The sequence below is a fragment of the Dromiciops gliroides genome, chromosome 1, assembly GCF_019393635.1.
Source record: "Dromiciops gliroides isolate mDroGli1 chromosome 1, mDroGli1.pri, whole genome shotgun sequence".
Lineage (NCBI taxonomy): Eukaryota > Metazoa > Chordata > Mammalia > Microbiotheria > Microbiotheriidae > Dromiciops > Dromiciops gliroides.
Genome location: NC_057861.1, coordinates 365,488,699 through 365,505,630, shown reverse-complemented (window position 1 = coordinate 365,505,630; position 16,932 = coordinate 365,488,699). Strand labels below are relative to the sequence as shown.

At 36.2% G+C, this 16,932-nt stretch overlaps 1 protein-coding gene across 2 annotated transcripts in view; it reads left to right on the top strand.

The window, feature by feature from the left end:
* Positions 1-16,932, top strand: part of CDH18 (cadherin 18) — a 1,453,365-nt gene that overhangs the window by 739,531 nt on the left and 696,902 nt on the right. The gene's annotated exons all lie outside the window — the stretch shown is intronic.

Below are 16,932 nucleotides of genomic sequence, written 5' to 3'. Positions count from 1 at the left end.
CCCATTCTACTTACATGATCAGTTTCTCAGTCATACAAGTCATTGGTGACATGTTCTATATTACTTCTCATGTGCATATGGTCTTTGCTTACATCTACATGTCTCTTTAATTTTATATTTATATCTGCATTTTATATATTTCACCTACACTTTAGTTCAACCCATTATACCTCTTTGCATTGTAGTTTGGGTTCTTTGAGATTACAATTCTTCTAAGATTACAATGTTTCATAATTTGTAACTATATACCTAGAACATTGGTGTTTAAAAGATGGACTATTGTAAAAGCAAAGAGTTTGGCATCCTTAAAAACACTGGATGGTTTCTCAGATTGAATTTTATCCAATCTCCTTATATTATTCAATTGAATTCGTTGTCATTCTACAGTGCCTATTCAAAATAAAATAATAATTTTTAATTTACTAAGAGTAATCATTTCAAATATATTACTTTCTGTGTGGATTTGTCTAATGAGTTGTAGATTTAAGCTCATACCCCATCCCTACTATCCGTCTTTCCTAATTTTCCTGTTTCCCTTAATTATATAATTTTCCTAATTTTATAGGAACTAACCCCAGAACCTTCTGCCTCCTTCTTCCCCATCACACAAATCACATCAGGGACCAAAATCCATAGCTTCTCCCTCTAGTATATTCCTATGTTCTCACATCAGTTCTTACTTCCTAATGAAAATAACTTTACTTCAAGCCCTCATCAGTTCTTGATTCAGCTATACTACAAAATGTTTTTGAGTCACGAAAGCTTAATTTCAGTTTTACTTCTGTGACAAAAACATCAACTACACCTGGGAATTCAAGAAAGCCAAGAGTATTCACTGGAGAAACAAGAATGACAAAAATCCATCATATAGACATTCTAGGTAAAACCCTTATTCTATAAACATCTGTCTGTTCACTACCTTACATGGTTTGAGGTTCCTGACAATCTCCATAATAAAATATCCATTTCTTTATTTGACATTCTAAGCCCTTTTTAAGCTGCCCCCTTCTTCTTATACTTTACTTACTCCCACATACTCTGTGATTCAGTGATACTGGCTGGTTTGCTGTACCTGGAAAAAGAAACTTCATCTTCCAGCTCTGGGCATTTTTCCTGCCTGTCCCCCATGCCCAAAATGTTTTCCCTCTTCATCTCTTCTTCCTGACTTCTCTGGATTCTTAAAAAGTCCCAGCTAAAACTACACCACCTAGAAGGAGCTTTTCTCAATTCTCTTAATTATTCTAGAGCCAAGATATGTTTGTATCTTGTTTCTTGTTTGCATATAGCTATTTGAAAATTGTCTTCCTGCTTAGACAGTAAAGTCCTTGAGGCTGGAATATCTTTTGCCTTCCTTTCTATCCCAAGCATTTAGTACAGAGCCTGGCCATAGTATGTACTTAATAAATGATTAATTGGATAATGTTACTAAGTCTAGTTTATCTCCCAGGCTACTTGTCTCCTGTTCATTATTATCCAGAACCATTGCTTAAGGTCATAGGATTATAGATTAAGAAGGGATATTCTAGATCATCAAGTCCAATTTCCTTATGAGATGAAGAAACTTGATCACAGAGAAATGAAGTGACTTAGTTGCAAACACTTTTTGTCTAATAATTCTTCCGATTTATCCTGGCTCCACTCCTCTTCTGCTGTGACCTTTTCTACTCTGCCCTCTGAATCCCCTGATCTATTATAATCGAACCCCCTTTTGTGATTATTTTAAAAACAGCAATAATAATGATTTTATGCTCTTACCACCTCATGGCATTAAATTAAATTTTAAAGAATCTCTTTATTTGCCACATGTTTATTACTAGGTACTATGTCTCTTGGAAACTCTAAAGCCCCCAACCAAAAAAACAAAACCAAAATCAAAACAACTCCAATTGACAGGAGGATTTATCATACTCTTTGCCTCCCACACTCCAAAATTCCCACATTTTTGCTCTACCAGTGTCACTCAACAGCCCTTCTAAATTCTGACCATCCAATTATACATCTTCAGATCATTATGGTTGTCACCTAATGACGTTTAAGAAAATTAAATTATAATGTTTTACTTTAATTATATCACTACTTGGCTGATATTTCCTTTGTACCTCAACCCCTGTCATCATGCTCAGGGACCTTAAAATTCATTTTGAATCCTCTTTTAATGCCCTTATCTCTCCTTTTCTTACTACTTCAAATTAACCTCCATTATCTATCACTCATGCACAGGGGTAATTACACCATTAGCCATCATTGCCACTTTAAACAGTTACTGCCTCAAGATTTTTCTCTTACCCCAATAGTCTACCCTACCAGTCCCACATAAAACTGCTCTTAATCATCAATGTGATGATAAATGTGATGCCTCCATGTCCTTCTTGCTTTTATCCCTGTTCTGTATGCATTTCCCTTCATTCACTGTTTTTACCCTAAGCTTAGCCGTTAAAAGAACACTCTCAAGGTCTTAGTGAAAAACTTTGGAATCAATTGTGAGACAGGGGAGACACTCATACAGAGCCACCAAATATGGCATACCCACATCAAAGAAGGTCCTTTGCTCTATGAGCAAAGTGGAATTGCAGTAGCTCAAAAGATATTACAGATGCACAAGTTTAGAGGCATCTCTAATTCAAGTGTTCATATGGACTATATGTGCCCAACCTGGAGTAGAGCCTTTTGAGCTCACACAGTTATGCTTAGCCACAATTGAAAACACTATACTTTGACCCTGACATAATGATGCCACTTTGGGCCTTTTTAACAATGAAGGATGACAACCAAACAACTACAATGATTTACATTCTTCCACCAATGGGAATCTCACTTTGTCACTTGTTGTATTCCACATACTGCTAATCCCAAACACTGGGTAATCTTGAATTTTTACACGTTGTCTATTTTATTTATTAAAACAAAACAAACCAAAAAAAAAAAAACCAAACCAAAAAGCCGTGAAAGTCTTGATTAGAGTAAGCATGATCCACAGCACAGTCCTAATAAAACCTCCACTCTTGCTTCATTGCTGCACAACAAAATTTTAGTCCCTAATTTTCAATTTCTTATTACTTTTCCCTCAACCTTTCCAAATACTTTACTCTTGCTTCAAGCCTCTGATTCTCCCCTCTCAGTAGATAACACTTTTAAAAAAAATACAGAAATAAGCAAAGCAATTTCTTGGAAGCTACATAATTTCTTACATCAAGAAAAACAGGACTCCAACTCGGCCATCTACATTTGCCTGGTACCCAAGCTCACTCCATGCCCCTCTCAGGGACCAGGGCACCATGGCTCTTAGGGGGAGGAAGCGCAAGGAAGACTTGATTGCAGACTGAGAAGCCTAAAGCTGGCCCAGGGAGGCGATGCTGGGGCGGGAGAGGCCCATGTGGTCATTGAGCATGGCTGAAGCTGATGCGTGTACAAGTGTCACTTGGAGGCTGTGGGGCAGGCTCTGAGCCTCGCCTGTCGGGGGCTGTCAGTGTTGCTGAACCCCAGACAGGTCCCACCAGAGCAGCTTCGAGGCAACTCTGCAGCGGCTGGAGATCTGGAGCGGGATCAAAAAGGGCCCGGGCAGGTGGTTGGAGGAGCTTAAGAAGCAATAGGTATGAGCGAAGTCCGCACAGGACACATGACGAGCTGTCTGTCCCCAGTGATTTGGGGCATCTATGATGGAGCATGACCAAACCTCGCAGTCATGTCCCTGAAGCTGTGGTTCCTTCCTCTAGGCCTGGAAGGGGCAGTGGGTGCGGGGTGGACCTGGCCATGTTGAATTGTTAGTAAAACGTTTTTGGTACTGAAAAAAAAAGGAAAGTGAAACAGCACCCAACTATTCTTGATGACTTCAAATTACCTGCTCCAGATGAAGTACATCCTGGAGTACTAAAATAACTGGAAAATATGATGTTTGAATCACTGTGATCTTTGAAAAATCATAGGAAATGCCTGGCAGTTGGGTGAAGTAGTTTAAATGTGGCAGGATGAGCAACCAGAAGTCTTTTGTAATAAATAGTTCAGGTGAGAGGTGATGAGATTGTGGACTAGGTTCATGACTGTGTCAGTAGAGAGAAGAGAATATATGGATGTTGTAGGAGAACAGACAAGATTTGGCAATGATTCTGATCTATAGAGTAAGAGTAAGGAATTGAGGATCAGGTTATAGGGCTGGGTGACTGGGAGGGTGGTGGCTCCCTTTCATCAATAGAAAAGTGTTGAAGAGAGGAAAGTTAAACTTGAAATGCCCATGAGCCATAGACAGAGAGAAGAACTAGAGGAAGGCAGTGTTACAAAAATCTGTAGAATAGAAAGGAAGCAGAAGTGCCAAATGCCCCAAAGAAGTCAAGAAGAATCAGGATTGAGAAAAGTATTTGGAAACAAAGTCATCATTGATGATACTGGAGAGGGGAGTGTCATTTGGATAATCTGGCCACAGGATCGATTACATAGGATTTAGAAGAGAAGGTGGAGATACTTAGCATAGGCAACTAGTTCAAGGTATTTAGTTACCTACAAAGTGGACCCAATATAAGATAGCAGAGATGGTAGAATCAAATCAGGTTTTTGTTTTGAGTATGGAAAGACTTGCTTTTGTTTGTTTGTTTGTTTGGTTTGGTTTGGTTTGTGGGGATGGTGTGTAGCTGAGTGGCACAGCAGATAGAATACGTGGCCTAAGCAGTTAGGAAGACCTGATTTCACATCCTGCCTCAGACCCTAGCCAAGATATTTAGTCTTTGTTGGCCTTGGTTTGCTCACCTGTAAAATAGGTTAATAACATCAACTTGCAGGGTTATTCTAAGGATCAAATTAGGCAATATTTGCAACAACAACAACAAAAAAAGCATTTAGCACAATGCCTGACACATAGTAGATGTCCAATAAATGACTATTCCCTCACCATTGTAGGCTTCAAAAAGTAGTTAGTAGTTAAAGAGAGAGCGGGGATAATAAAAGGTACAATCAGCAGAAGAAAATAAGAGGGGATAGGATCCATAATGTACATTGAGGATTGACATTGCCAAAGAGAAGGACCAAATTTTTATCATGGACCAGAGTGAAGGACTAAATAGTGGGAGGAAGATATCTGAATTAAGTAAGATAAGGAAAAGGAGAGAAGGAGCAGCTTTTAGGGAATGACACTTTGGGGGGGTGGTTTACATGATGAGATTCTCAGTTGAGAGGCTGGGGGGAAAGGATGTTGTGGGAAGCTTGATGAGAAATAAAAGGGTTTAGAACAGCCACTGTGGCACTTCAGATAGTGAATTGATTAGGGAGAAATAGAATGTTTGCCTTAGTACAGTTGAGATTAGATAACATAACATTTTAGTGGACCTAATCATCAGTTTTGTGATTGCCTACAACTATTTTCGAGATCAGAATATTTTTAAAATAAAATGTTAAGACGTATATGCAATCATAAAATTCCCTTTAGCAACTGTCATGACCTCCTATTTAATATAGACCTTGTTTCTTATGCTGTTTTGCAAAATAATATAAGGTTTTAACAGAAGAAGAAATTCTTGGACTTCCATGGCCAGTACCCTATCTACTAAACCCTATTGCATAAAATCTGCAATGTAAAATATAAATTCTTTGGGACTTTTTTTTTTTCAAAATCCCCTGCTATTTTTTTTCTTCTCTTTTCTATCTTAAAAAAGGCCCAGAAAGGTGGTAAATTCACCCCAGTTTCTTGGAACAATTTTAGTTAGATAACAATATTCTGCCCAGCTAAAATGCCCCCTGTAGCTTCAACTGGCTATGATATCCTCACTGCTTGTCCTAAACCTGCTGTGTAACTAGTGCTGAGTGCTGTTAAACAGATGCTGGTTTTCACCCTAGATATGGCTGTTCATCAGAAGAAGAGTTTCAAATGTAGAGGTTATAGCTCTATTGGTAAAGGATTTTTACATTTTGCTCTTTAGTAGAGAAAAAGAATTATCATTTAATGCATTAAAATTCTTTGGGAGTCAGTATTTTCTTGCTTCATCTTTAGGTATATTTCCAGTATGTTAAGCACTGAAAAGAATTCACAAAAATATGAAATCTTATTATTCCAAGAGATTAGGCTATATAAAATATGATGATACACATGAAAAGCTTTTCTTTTTTCCTCCCAATCTCTATCACTCTGTCTTTTTGTCTTTCTCTGTGTCTGTCTTTATCTCTGTATTTGTCAATCTCTCTGTTTCTCTCTCTCTCTCTCTCTCTTTCTCTCTCTGTCTCCATCTGTCTGTCTGTCTGTCTGTCTGTCTATCTCTCTCTGTTTTTATTTCATTGGTATGAAGAACTCCAAGATTACAAGTGTGGAAACACCTAATAATAAAATCTGGCACCTGTTCTCCAACTTATAATTGAAGACAATTATCTAAAGTAATGAAAGATTACAATACTTGTCAGGGTCATAGAGTCAACATATGTCAGAGGCAGTACTTAAAATTTAGGTCTTCCTGGCTCCAGGTCAGGTCTTTATTCCTGTGCCATACTGCCTCTGTTGATGACATAAAGTATTCAGTATATAAAAGGGTCACAATGTAGTTCCTCACTTCCCTTGGCTTAAAGTCTCTAGTCAAGAAACTGAGAAAAAACTATGGATAAACTGAGTCCAATTTCTCACATATAAATACTTAATAATGCTGTAGATATCTTATTAAAAGATATAAAAGGGTGCCAAATGAGCAAGCACTGATTTCAAATATTTATATGAAACCCTGGAATCACTTATCCTGAGAGACACATTGGTGAAGGTCACCTACAATTTATTTGCTTCTCTCTCTGGGAGTCAGAAAGGAGACATGGCAAATGGCAATATCTTTTCTCTCTTCTCTTCTTTTCTCCTCCATCCCCTCTCTCCCTTCTTGACATTCACCTTACATCTTCCTAGCTACACAAGACACCCAGTTTCTCTTCCAAGGCATTGTGATTTTTCTAGTCTTCACTTGATGCAAGGTCTTCAGATTTCATGTTTTCTCCAGGCTTTCATTTCATGCTTCTGTGTAGTTCTTCCCTTTGTTTTTTGTCCCTCCCTCTAATTTACATTGCTACTCAGCTCTGCCCTCTGTTTTACAGGCCTTGATTAGATATCCTCTTGGGCAGCTGTGTAACACAATGGATAAAGCACTGGCCTTGGAGTCAGAGAGACTCATCTCCCTTAGTTCAAATCCAGGCTCAGATACTTACTAGCTGTGTGGTCCTGGGCAAGGCACTTAGGCTTGCTTGACTCACTTTCATTATCTGTAAAATGAAATGGCAGAGAAAATGGCAAACCACTGTGGTATCTTTCCCAAGAAAATCCCAAATGGGATTGTAAAGAGTTAGACATGACTGAAAATGAGTGAAAAAACAACAATAATCTCACTTCTCTGAAATGAAATAAACATAAAGGGGAAAAGAACCCAGCACTCACCTACATGTATCTTATGGACCCCTTTAATTTTTTTTTAAACCAGTAGAGTGTTTATACAATAAAGTTTCAGAATAAATGGAATTTTTCTCTGAATTATATTCATATTTATAAATTATTTATGAAGAAATTGGAATATTAGGTACCTGGCAAATGTAAGGATAAAGCTATTAGAATTAAAGTGGAAATATGATATGTCAAGGTAAAAAGAAGAGCTATGTCCTTACCTCCACTTTGTCCAAGACATTATTTCCAATTATCTTGTTAAACATGGATGCCTAGTTTCTCTCCTGGTTGGTGGTAACTAGTTTGTTTTTGTTTGCACTAAAGGAAAAACAAGAAAAAAGAAAAACCAAGCCAAACAAAAAATTGTTTAAACATGGGTTCACATATGAAAATGCAAGTTTGGTAAAAATATGTTTTCTCTCCTTTGTTTTCTAAATGGCATTTTGTTTAAAGCCTTCTTAGTCATGAAGAAGAATTAAAATTGTAAATGATAGAAAGATTCTTAGTTCTTTCCTTTATTGTCTCTCTCTCTTTGTGTCTCTCTCTTTGTTTCTCTCTCTCAATCTTGTCCTGATAGCCACAGAATGATTATACATTTTCAAAAACAATGAATAATTATTTTGAAATACTAAATTGTTTTATGAACATTAGTCATAAATTAACAGTTAATTGACTCTTGACATTAAAGAAAGCCATAATTAATTTAGAAGGCAAAAGAGAATAATATCTAACCTTTGTGAAACTTACTTGGTTTCAAGTTGTTTATAGGATGTAAACTCTTTTTTTCTAATTTCCCCAAATATCTCCCCCAAACAACTCCCTTCCAAACTGAAAAGATAGTGTGGCATTCAGATAAAGAAAAACTTAGGATCAAGTTCTGTCTGTGACATATATTATCTTTATGACCTTAGGCAAACCACTCAATCTCTCTGTGCTCCAAGCAACACAGTAAGATGATAAATTGCAGACTAAGCAAGGATCTGCCACAGTAGAGAGAGTTTGTTTTGTTTTTGTTTTTGTTTTTGTCTTTGTTTTTACCAGGACTTCCCTGTACAAATTAAATCATAGCACTAATACAAAACAACAGAAGCAAGAAGAAAAAGTTCAATAATTTTCTAATAATAACTGTTACTATTATTACATTCTCCTAAAATGATCTACAAATAGTATTTATACACTTTAATTTCCATGGGACCAACCCATAGCACATCTGATTTTAGAAGGGTACATTAAACAAATTATATTCTGTTTAGTTTGAATCATTTTCTAAGTTGCCACATAATTTTCTCTTCTTGTCAAATCCTATGTTACAGTTTTTGTTGAATATTCTTTTCAAAACAGTCCATGGTGGGGCAGCTAGGTGGTGCAGTGGATAGAGCACCGGCCCTGGAGTCAGGAGGACCTGAGTTCAAATCCGACCTCAGACACTTAACACTAGCTGTGTGATCCTGGGCAAGTCACTTAACCCCAATTGCCTCACTAAAACAAACAAACAAACAAAAAAACAAAAAAACAGTCTATGGTATACACATGGTAGAAAACTAGGACCCTTTGTTAAATATCTACCTAATACTCAATTTACTTATGAGGCTACAGGGTATCATTTTGTGTTAAGTTCTCTAATGGAGAGTTTTCAGTGAATCATAAAGCTATGTGTCAGTTGAGGAAATTCTGAATAGTAAGAATGGAGATAATTGTCCCCTCATCTTGTCTCCTTTCAAAAACAGAGTTGTCCATTCTATGTGGTAGATTTGCAATTATTTTCTAGAGAAACAATTTCCAGGTTCTACTAACCAACTGCAGTTGTTTCTAGCATGTATGTGTTCTCTGGTGTTTATATTGATTGTTTAGTTGATAAAAAATTGTGCTTGATTCTAAATATTAGTGTGTAGCCACTTTAATTTTAGTATCCCTGGCACAAAAATTCCTATGAAGGGTATATTATATGTATGGAAATATCAATAAATTTCCTATCATAATGTCTATTACTCTATAGAGGCTTTTATTTGTGATATTTATTTGAATTCTTTGTTCAGAGTCTTGGAGAAAGACCATAGGATGATTTATGATTGTTTGGAGACATTTCTGTAATATGAAAAGCACTATTCACCTCTTCAAGTTTATTAATAAGGCTTTATTCTTATATGTGAGTCATCTCTTTATGGACTTGATTGATTCTAAAGTGAAAAAATAAAGGAAGTTTTCAAATTTCTTTTTCTTTACTATAGACTGTTCATTTTTAAAGATTGAATTTCTTCTCATATTTTGTGCTTTTTATGCAGTAGAACAATGTCTAATACTTATTTTCCACTGCTACTTCCTTTCTTATTTCTAATGTCTAGTGAATCTCCCTCCTTCCCTTTTAAGATATGATAAGGGTATCTATACCTTTCAGCATACTGTATCCCTCTAATGTCCCAAAAGGGCAAACAACCCTCCCCCATCAGCCCTCAGGATATACCAACATATTTTCAAAATATGTTCCAAAAAAGGGAAAATTTAAGAAAAGCTAAGATAGAGCAAATGCTTTAAAACAGTTTTCATAAAAATGACTACATTGATAACATGCACTTCCTGAAAATATTAAATGTTTCAATGCAGCATGTGTGTACTATAGAACCTAGTTCTGTTGAAGGGTTCCATATCTATTAAACAGAACTTGGTCCCTGTTCTGATGAGATACTTTTTGTAATCTCCGAGAGGTTCCTCACAGTATTCCCATCTTTGTAGATTTAAATTCTTAGGGCCTCTATTACTACTTCCTACTAGAGTTAATAGAATGTTGTGAATATTCTGTGATTGTGCTTTTGCAAATTACAGTGGTGTCCTTTTTCTAAAATGGCACATTAAGCAGCAGGGCATCCATTGACTTAAATATGCAATCTAAAAATATTTTCTATCATGCAATAAACAACTTTCCATGCTGTTAGCAGCATTTTGGAAAAGTGCATCAAAACATCAAATATATGCTTGGTTGCATAAAACAATGTGTCATTCTCACTTTAGGCTTCAAAATATCTCAAAAATCATGGAGTTATGAAAGGGCTTGGTTTTACTGAGTTTTTTATCAATGTGCAAAATCAGTTTGGAGGTAATTATCTAGTTACCGTCTTCGATGTATTTTTGGGGGGAGGAGGGGCAATGAGGGTTAAGTGACTTTCCCAGGGTCACACAGCTAGTAAATGTCAAGTGTCTGAGGCCGTATTTAAACTCAGGTCCTCCTGAATCCAGAGCCAGTGCTTTATCCACTGAGCCACTTAGCTTCGATGTATTTTTGACATTAATCAACATGACTTTATTATGAGCCTACTAGTATCAGGCACTTAGGAAAACAAAAATGAAATAATCCTCAAGCATCTTACATTTCATCAGGTAGATAAATGTATATAGCTGTTGGGGCAACTGGGCAGCACAGTAAATAGAGCACCAGCCCTGTATTCAGGAGGACCTGAGTTCAGATGTGACCTCAGACACTTGACACTTACTAGCTATGTGAGTGTGACTCTGGGCAAGTCACTTAACCCCTCATTGTCCCGAAAAAAAGAAGTATATAGGTGTTACAAAATATATATGAAACAGATGTAAGATGATTTTTGAGAAAGCACCAGCAGGTGTGGTGATTAGGAAAAGCTTCATATAATCTATTAGTCAATAGGTTATTATTAACAATTATTATTAAGCACCTTTTGTGTGCCAGGCACTGCACTAAGCATTGGGGACACAAGTACAAAGAATAAAATAATCCTTACTCTCAAGGAAACATAAAATAAAAATTGCCCCTTCATTGGACAAGATAACCATTATGATCCCTTTACAACTATAAGGCTATGATGCATGATCTTTCAGGAAAGGATGGTATCTTTAAAGACAAGTAGGCCATTAACCACAAAATTGCAAAAAAAAAAAATCTGAGCATGGTCCAAAACAACCTCCAAAAATGTGGTTAAAAGTTCAATCTGTATATATATATAAACTCCATGACATTAAGAAGGTATGACATCTTTGAATGTCCTAGTTTGCACATGATAAAAACTTCTCCGAGTAATTTTGGAACTTATTGGTTAGTTAGTTATCTAATGAACTCAGCCTCTATTTTTAAGTTTTCTGGACCTCTTTAACCAAGTGGCCCCAACCATTACTTAGAGTTGTTCCAAAACGGATGCAAAGAAGGACCTCAATTTGGCAGATGATGGAGTAGCACAGGGACAGTGATAAACTTGGTTTGGTATATGGAGATTTTTTTATAATACCTCTGAAAGAAATGAGTTGCAAAGTGGCTGGTTAAAGTGTAGGTGGTTTTCCAACCTAAGCAGAAGTCTAATTTTACATTTGAAAGCCAATGTGATACACACAAACACAAACACACAAGGGCAGGACTATGTCTATAAATGAAGACTATCCTGTCAGCTTTAGCAAGGAGTTAAAATTTTACATTTTAGATGTGTTTATAGCTGCTTGATATTTTCTTATTAATAGTGAATATTAAACAGATTTAGTAGCAGTGTGAGCCTACTGTCCCCAAACAATTAACAACTTGAAAGTCTTTGTAGATATTTTAAAAGCATGGTTAACATCTGTAGCTATCCCATTCACAAAAATGACTTTAAAATCTTTGAGTGCTATAGATAGCAATCCCAAATTATTAACATTCTGCATGTTTATAATAGGGAACAAACAACCTTGTAAAATATCTTTATAGGAAATAAATAACTAGTAAGATAGGGCATAGATCTCAGGTTTTACAGTAGAAGAATAGACTACCTTCCTCAAGTTTCTTTATTACTTTCTCTGATATAGTTACATTCACTAGGGTTGATTCCTGGCTATTTGGTGGGGGGGGGGGGGACCTGCCTGGAAAGCTGCCAGTTACTTCAGAAATATCCTTTGTAAAACCCCTAAAGAATCTGGGAATCACAGTGAGGCTCCCTTATCATCTCAAGATGAAATTCCTCATATACATCCTAGAGAGTAGCTAATATACACTGTGGAAAGTTTCTTAGTGAATAGAGCCAAGATTCCTGTCTCTTAGGACTTCTGAGCAATTTTATAGCATTTACAATCTTCTCACCTGGAAGAGAAACAAAACAAACAAACAAAAAAAAACCCTTCAATAAAATAGAAAGCCTCTTCCCAACCAGCCAAGTGCTCAAGCTCAAATTGTGCTCAAAGAATTCTTGAATTCAAAGGGAACTTTGGAGATCATTGACTCCAGTATTTTGAAGATGAAGAAAATGAAATTTAATTTTAATTTTTTCTTTTTGTTATTGTCTAATTCCCAGACATCACATTGTTCTCATGGGATATTCATACACTGATATGCCAATAAAAAGTGTGATTTTTTAAAAATGTGCTGACATTCTCCAAAGTATTTAGAATAATAAAATTATTGAAGTGACTTTAAGGACAGTTAAATGGTAAGGTTCCAATATTGTTTTTTGGTTTGGGTTTTTGTTTTTGTTTTTTGGTGTTTCCTTATTTTTTTGGTGGGGCAATGAGGGTTAAGTTGAGGAAGGTAGTCTATTCCTCTACCGCAGCTGGTGTGAAGTGTCTGAGGCCAGATTTTAACTCAGATCCTCTTGAATCCAAGGCCAGTGCTTTATCCACTGCACCACCTAGCTACAACCTAGCTGCCCCCTCCAATATTGTTTTTTGCAAATCAGTATTCTGAGAGTTATACTTACAAAAATTAAAGGAATTACTGCTAGTGTCGTCTCCCCAAATTCCCTTATTTTTTTGTACATATTCTGTAAATGCCTATATGTATCCCCGCACAAGGTGAATCCTTGAAGAGAGGGACCATCTCCCTTTCAGTCCTTTGAACAGTGTCTATCATATAGTAAGTTCTTAGTAATTCTTGTTGGTTGATCGGTTAAATTTCCAATTCCCAGGTTACCCTTTACAGAATCTGTGGTCATGCTTTTATTTACCTTATCCTTCCAGACAGACAGAGCAAACCTAAATGAATTATTGTAAAGGAACTTTGTTATTCTATTTCAGAAGCGAATTGGAGGAAATGTGAAGAGGTTCCTTCTACAAGAGGGAATAAAGTGTCCATCATTGCACACAACCATTGACTTTGCTTCTTATCTCTGGAATAAATGAACTATGATTCTCTGTTTGGGTTAGGCAATAAAGTTAAGTGGTTTGGGCAGAGTCATAGTCTTCCTGAAGCTAGGAGGGACCCATGTTTCTTTTGTCAAACCATAGAGGAAAATTAAATTCAATAAGAAATAAAAGTACCATTTTGCTTGGTGTTTCAGTGCATAGAATGATGGGCCTGGGGTCAAGAAGACCCAAGATCAAATTTGAACTCAGATACTTACTAGCTAGCTGTACGACCCTTATTGTCTCATTTTCTTCAACTATACAATGGGGATAATAACAGCAAGCAATTCATTGAGTTGTTTTGAGGATTAAATAAGATAAAAATTTTAAAGCACTTAGCTCAGTTTGTGACACAAAGTAGGCATTATGTAAATGCTTATTCCCTTCCTCTTCCCTTCCCTTTTCCCATTTTCTTACTTTTTCAAAAATCCTGGATTTTTACTAAGCTCTTAACACCTCCTAAAAGAAAAATGTGTCGTGTGTGGACACATTATACATTAATAGATCATTATGCCACTGATTGAGGCCTATGAACTATAATTGACATGTACCTTCAGTGAACAAATTGCCTGTCATACTCTAGTTTTATGGGGCTTTTAAAGGCAAAGTTACTATGTTTCTCACTCATGTATACATGTGACCCTAAAGAGAATAGTGCCAATTGAAGTATATACCTTTGTTTAGCTAAAATGGATTTTTTTGTAAAAAAAAAAAAAGAGAGAGAAAGAGAAAGAGAAAGAACCCTGTTCTCATAATCTCAATGCAATATTTATGTCTATTATAAAAGTAAGTATACATGTTTTTTACAAATCAATGATTTTCTTGTTACATATGTTTAAAAAGATAGGCAAATAAAAGGCATTTCCCAAATTCCATGATTCTTCATCTGATGTACATATTTCCTATACCAGATATAGAGATATAGTAAGAGAAAAGAGAATGCACATAAGACTTTGAAAGTTTCAAGTTATGTTTTCCCAAATATATCACTGGGCATCGATTATTTATTCACAATTAGAGTAAGTTTTTTTAATGAATGAATGGAATAAATTTTCATTTCTGTGGTGTGAATTGTAGGCCTCTGTTTCTGCATCTATAACACTTTGCTGTTGATAACATTTCTCACTCAGGCCCTAAATCTCAGTCTTTTCTGATAAATCCTTTTTTTTTTTCCCTCTCAACTTCAAATCAGGTACAAAGTCCTAATGTTTCTGTCTTGGCAATATTTCTTACAGCCATCCCTTCTACTTTTAGTGCTATTACCCTTGTTCAGTCCACCATTACCTCTCACTTGGACCATTGTCATTGCTTCCTAATTCCATACTTCATAGAGCTCCCCAAATGCACAGATATTAATATGACATTCCTGATAAAATGGCTGCCCATTTCCAATAATTTAAAACACAAGTTTGATAGCCTTACATTTAAGGACCTCCACAATTTAGGTCCATTCTATCTTGTCAGCCTTATTGAATTTTATTCTTCTTTATATAATCTGTGTTTCAACTGGATTTACCTATTCCCTCTTACACAGATTTGCCCTTTCCTCCTCCTTCTATGAAAACACTCAGGCCATCTCTCATGCTAGAAATGTATGTCCTCTCTACTTCTACCCCTACCTTATTAAAATCCATCCCCCCCCTCCCCTGGGGCAATGGGGGTTAAGTGACTTGCCCAGGGTCACACAAATAGTAAGTGTCAAGTGTCTGAGGCCAGATATGAACTCACGTCTTCCCGAATCCAGGGTCGGTGCTTTATCCACTGTGCTACCTAGCTGCCCCTAAAATCATCGTTTTTTCCAAGATTTATATGTAAGTTTACCACCACTGCCATGTAGCCACATATTCCGTACTATTTCTTAAATTGCTTGTAACACTTTCCCTTCATGTTTCCTTATTGTTTATATGTCCTTACAAGTTTTGGAATGTAAAATTCTTGAGTATAAGATTTTATTCCTTTTTAATCATTGTGTCCCTGGGGATCACTTAGTATTGTGCCTTTCAAATGGCAGCCACATTGTAATTATTTATTGAATAAAAATTTTAAAAAATTCTCCTAGGTTACCACTGTGTCTGATATCCCAACCTAGAAATAGCCCATCTAATGTTTCTTTTTAACTCAACAGAAATTTTACTTCGGGTAAAATAAAGCTAAACTGAAGACAGGCACTCCATCGCAACAATGTTAGGAATGGAAGCCTATGTAACTGTGTAGAGGCAGCTCCATGTAGTGAGATGACCTTGGCTCAAGTCCTACCTTTGATGCATACAGTCAGTATGACCCTGGGATAGTCACAACTTCTTGGGGAACTAGGCAACTCTCTAAAACGGGTAGCTACCAATTTACAAATGCACTGCAGATCTATATCAATAAAGCCCATTTCCATATAAGAAGTGTCTTAAAATAATAAAATTCCTGGTTGTCATTCTAACAATCATGAAAAAAACGTTCCTTAGTGATTAAGATATTATCTGGTAAACTTAAAATTGATCATTCTGAAGATCCAAGAGTGTAAAACAGGCTCAGATAAGTTGGTTAGAATGCTTGAATACACTAATAAACCTGACACTTCAGAGGAAACTGAGATTTGTGCTAGAAAGACACAAATATAGTACAAATCTGTTGTCCACAATTGTTAAGGCAAAATCAATTATCTGAGAGAAATAGAGCAGAGAAGCGATTCTGAGCTTCAGTGAAATCCGTAGTAAGGGGAAAATAAATTCATTTAATCTAGACTCTAAGGGGTCAGACATTGAATATCTCTAAGCAACCCTCGTGGAAATACTAAAGAGACAGTGACTTTGGACTTAAAGATGTACTAAAAGTTAAAGCAACAATCTCAAGTGGTTTTATTTGTTTTTGTTTTTATTTTGTTTTCTTTTTCCCCCAGTGTACCTTTCCTTGCATTCTGTTTGATAGCTGTGGGGTTTGAATATGGAAGCTATAAAAAAGGGACTGAATCTTACAAATGAAATCCTCATACACTGTTATTACTATAACTGTTATTAACATTACAAATATTTAACATCTCAAAGGAAGAGAAAGAAAATCCAATCTGAGCACAAGAGCTCTTGGGTAGGTGTCCAGATTGCTGTTAGAGTAGGGTTTTGTGATATATTAGCAATATTATGACAAAATGTCATTGGTTGGGAAAATTAATGTGGAGTATGACTATAATTGAAATTCATTGTGTTCAATTCCTGAAACTCTTATCCCCTTAAGATTTGATGTTGGTGTAAATTGATATATTCTAAGGTATGGGTGGCTTATGAGACCAACTTTCTGTTAGAGAAGACATCAAGTAGTACAATTTTTCTGAGTATGCTGGGTGGGGGACAGAAATAGGGTGGAGAAGAACACTAAAAGATTGTTGTTTGATTTTTTTCACAATCAGGAGATAAAGGGTTATGAAGACTAACTTTGCCCATTTCACACTTTTA